This window comes from Macrobrachium rosenbergii, chromosome 37 (genome assembly GCF_040412425.1).
Source record: "Macrobrachium rosenbergii isolate ZJJX-2024 chromosome 37, ASM4041242v1, whole genome shotgun sequence".
Taxonomy (NCBI): Eukaryota; Metazoa; Arthropoda; class Malacostraca; order Decapoda; family Palaemonidae; genus Macrobrachium; species Macrobrachium rosenbergii.
In genome coordinates, this window is record NC_089777.1 from 17626537 (window position 1) to 17631536 (window position 5000).

Consider the following 5000-nt stretch of genomic DNA (forward strand, 5'->3'; position numbering starts at 1 on the left):
TAAACACAGGCTGGAAATATCTTATCTTTGTTTTGCTTTCTGTTACTACAAAGCAACCCTGTTTTAACGTCAGCTCTTCAAACACGAAAGCATTAACGTCAAAAAAAAAAACTTTCTTACGACTGAAATGAAAAACGGAATCGAACTTATCACAGTTCCCCCTCATCTCATAGCAGCCATAGAAAATGGAGGCTCAAAATCACCACAAAACCGACCAATCCGCGAGCGAGTTCAGTAACGTACAAACGGTAACTTAGAAAGAGTAACTTTAGAAAGTTTCCGGGGAGAGAAAAAGGTTTTTCTTTTTTCTAAAGAGCGTCAGATCAGATCAATCACCGGAGGCCAAAAACCGTAGAGCAGTCAGACTCTAGTGATCTCTAATTACGTTGTACCTCTTTAGATCCGACGCTAATTATACAGAAGCATGTCACCGTGACCTCCCGGAACAACATCCGTGACCTTACCCTCGTTTCATCCAGGCCCCTGAGCACCCTAAGTAGCTTCACAGCTTAGGGTGTGTCTGCAATACAGTGCAATATGTTGTAAACATGTAGGAAACATGTTGTGAACAAGTAGGAAACATGTTGTAAACATGTAGGCAACATGTCGTGAACACGTAGGCAACATGTCGCCAACATGTAGGCAACATATTGCATACATGTCACAGACAGGTCAGCAACAAGTCAACAACCATGAGTGGGAACTGAATCTTAAGCCAATGCTGAATAACCATATAAAGCACTGGTTAGCGCAACCTGTTTGTGATGTATGTGCGATAAGTTGCTAATATGTTTATGACATGTTTCACTGTGGTGTGGACTCACCCTTACTCTAAAAGTGCCATATACACGCTCATGGTACACATAGTAGGATTCTTTCTACTAGGAAAATTAAGGTAGACACAATGAAGTTTAAATTTGGTCTGGCCCACTGAATGAAAAATGAACATCAATGGATTTCTTCCACTGAATAACAATACTCTTAAGTATTCAGACACGAAGACTTAAAGCACGTATAGGTAGGCCCTCCGTCAAAACTGCCAAAAATTCTATAGGTTATTAGACTGTTAAATAACTCTGTAGAATTACAAGAAAGCAGTAAAATGGCCACGACATCTCAAGATCAATACCCAAAGTAAGATACAACCTTTGGATAAGGCAAAAGCAATTACACTTAGAGAATTACTGACTGTTTACAACATTGAGTTTCTGGGGACTTCAAATCTTTTCGAACTACAAGTAGGCTACAAAGAATCCATGCTATGTCTAAAATCTGGGATTCCAGAGCTTGTCCAACCACAAATAAGCCACTAACAATCCAAGCCGAGTCTAAATGTCCCAAATATCTAAGCCGTGATTTTACGCAGCCCCGGCCATGCACGATAAACGTTCGTGTCAGAGAGCCATCTGACTAACATTACGAAAGACAGGCTGATGGTTCGATGAATCGTTTTCAGCCTCACATCTCGAAAATCACAGAGAATCGAGGCAATGACTTGAGAATCACTTTACAAGAAATTATCTTTTCAGAGGACCAAATAAGTAGACCCCTCTCTTGGGGTAAGAGAGTATGTAGAGAACTCTCTCCAGGAACAAGAGTTATAGAAGCTCGTTCTTGGGATAAGAGGGTTCATAGAGCCCTCTTTTTGGATAAGAGAGTTCGTAAAGCCCTCTCTAGGAACAAGAGAGCTCGTAGAGCCCTCTCTTGGGATCAGATAGTCGTAGAGTCCTCTCTTGGGATAAGCGAGTTCGTAGAGCCTACTCTTGGGATGAGAGAGTTCGTAGAGCCCTCTCTTGGGATAAGAGAGTTTGTAGAGCCTACTCTTGGGATGAGAGAGTTCGTAGAGCCCTCTCTTGGGATAAGAGTCTCATGATAAGAGTCTTATAACACTCTCCTGGGATAAGTGAGTTTGTAGAGCTTTCTCTTGGGATCGGAGAGCCATTGAACCCTCTCTTGGGATAAGAGAGCCATTGAGCCCTCTCCTAGGATAAGGGAGCCGTCTCGAGGATGAGCCATCACGGGACAAATCAGCAGGATGGGTGGGCGCAGACATCAACCCCATTTTAACGGCGGTGGGCGTAGACGTGGGTGACATTGACACAATGCTCGGAGATGCTGCCTCAAAAGATGAACAAAGGTTTGTGGGTGAGTAGGACAGATCACTGCAAGCTCTTGCTTAAGGGAGGTGGGAGAGAATGGGAAGAAATACAAAAAAATATCTGGAAAAAAACAAAATGAGAAAAATTGAGTCGAGGTTGGGAAGTTATTCAGGCAATTTGGGAATAAAATGGAAGAGGATAAAAGAACTAAGAAAGATGATTACTGAAAGATAATTTGGGCAGGGTGCAATAACTAAAATTGAAGAGGGGATTATTGAGTTTATGTCATTATTTACAGTAGCTGAAAGTCAAAACACAAGATTATTATAGAACAATCTCTCTCTCTCTCTCTCTCTCTCTCTCTCTCTCTCTCTCTCTCTCTCTCTCTCTCTCTCTTTCGATAACATCCTATGAAATGAAGTAGTTAAAAGTCTAAACAACTTTAGCACCTTTCTCTCTCTCTCTCTCTCTCTCTCTCTCTCTCTCTCTCTCTCTCTCTCTCTCTCTCTCTCAATAGCATCCCATGAAGTGAAGGATTTAAAACTCTACACATAAGTTTACTATCTCTCTCTCTCTCTCTCTCTCTCTCTCTCTCTCTCTCCCCTTCCATAAGTGGATATCATGACGTGGGTGGAGACGCAGAAGATGATGAAGGAGGGAGGAGGTGGAGGAGGAGGAGGAGGAACAAGGAGGAGACACGGAAGGATGGATCTACGCTGAATCTCTGAATCCTTGCTCTAGGATACCTTGCGGATGCTCTAGGATACCTTCCTGTCATTCTAGGATTTCTTGTTGGTTCCAGAGACTGTGATTTTCCTCACCGAAGATGAAATGGTATCAGCCACCGCTGTCATTTTGCATCGAAACCTGGCAGACACGCAATCAGTACCGGGAATCTTTTCGATTTCCAACCCCAACAGTGCATAGAATCAATCTGGGAAGTTTTCGTTACGTATATGAAAAAAAATAACTGCCAAGGTCTTGCTTCCTTTGGTGTAGAATGAATTATTTGTTTTATATATTTATTTATCTATCTATTTATTTATTTACTTTTTTATCAATCAACTATTGACGATCAACTTAATTTAACATTTCATGATCCATAATGCTCTTGAAACTCCTCGATTCCATAACATTTCCGGATACATTTCCAAGCTGGAGACAAACGAGAACCGTTATTTTCGGAACGAAATGAGTCCAGCCTTTGCAGAGTCCCTTCGGCCCCTAGCTGCAACCCCTTTCGTTCCTTTTACCGTACCTCCTTTCATATTCTCTTCCTTCCGTCTTACTTTCCACCCTCTCCAACATTTGATTCATAGTGCAACTGCTTTGAGGTTTTCCTCCTGTTACACCTTTCCAAACCTTCTTACGGTCAATTTCCGTTTCAGCGTTAAATGACCTCATAGGTCCCAGTGCCTGGCCTTGGCCTGAATTCTATATTCAATACAATTCAATTAACCAGTCGTGCTGTTACGGAGGTATGTGACAAGTAGATTCCAATTTAAATGTATCACGACTTTATATATAGACGGATTTTCAAGAATGTTTCTTTTCGTTTCCACTGAATAAGATGTAGTTCCTTTATGTCTGTGAGTAATAAGACATAGTACCTCTATGTCTGTAAGTAATAAGACATAGTACCTCTATGTCTGTGAGTAATAAGACATAGTACCTCTGTCTGTGAGTAATAAGACATAGTACCTCTATGTCTGTGAGTAATAAGACATTGTTTTCCTTTATGTTACTGAGTAATAAGACTGTTTTCCTTTATGTCTGTAATAATAAGACATAGTTCATTTACGTCTGTGAGTAACAAGACGTAGTTCCCCTATGTCTGTGAGTAATAAGACATAGTTCCTCTATGTCTGTGAGTAAGAAGACATAGTTCTTCTATGTCTGAGTAATTAAAACAGTTCCTCTATCTCTGTGAGTAATAAGACATAGTACCTCAATGTCTGTGAGTAATAAGACATTGTTTTCCTCTACGTCTGTGAATAATGAGACAGTTAATTTACGTCTGTGAGTAATAAGACGTAGTTTCTTGATGTCTGTGAATAACAACACACAGTTCCTCTATGTCTGCGAGTAATAGGATATAGTTCCTGTTTGTCTGTGAGTAATGAGACATAGTTCCTCTATGTCTGTGAGTAATAAGACATAGTTCCTCTATGTCTTATTAAATGAAACGACTTTACAAACTGAACCAACGCAAAAGCATAGTCCCAGATATCCACTGATGAAAAAATGTCTGTGATTAAATATATACCCATCTTTAGACATTAAATGATCCCACTACATACAGTACAATGACATTTGGAACTGAATAAACACAAAAGAACCACAGATATCCACTGGTGAAAAAAAATACTCCATTTCTATACACCACTGAGCAAATACATAATACAAAGACTTTTTGCCAATTTTTATAAACGCCCAACTGGATTATACATCAAACACTTACCAAATGTTTTCCCTTTTTCATTCAATAAGACGATTCTCTAAGTCGGCGAGCAAGTGCGAGCAATCGATTCGCTAATCAGCTGAGCAGCACGAGCAATCACAAATAAAATAAATATAAAAATAAAACTATTTCATGAACTAATTTAAACATAAGGTAAGCGAGCAATCAGGATAGAATAGAAACCGCTTCCCACAAATGAGACGAAAAGCACAAAAAAAATTAAATTGTACATTTAACATGACATGCAATAATGAGAGAGAGAGAGAGAGAGAGAGAGAGAGAGAGAGAGAGAGAGAGAGAGAGAGAGAGAGAGAGAGAGAGAGGCCAGCGCTGCCTGGCTGGCTGGCAAGCAGATAGAGAGATAGAGAGAGAGGTAAGCGCTGCCTGGCTCAAGAACTTAGAGAGAGAGAGAGAGAGAGAGAGAGAGAGAGAGAGAGAGA

General features: G+C 40.4%; 1 protein-coding gene across 3 annotated transcripts in view; it reads right to left on the reverse strand.

Moving 5' to 3' along the window:
* Positions 1-5000, reverse strand: part of LOC136825365 (uncharacterized) — a 505160-nt gene that overhangs the window by 417246 nt on the left and 82914 nt on the right. The gene's annotated exons all lie outside the window — the stretch shown is intronic.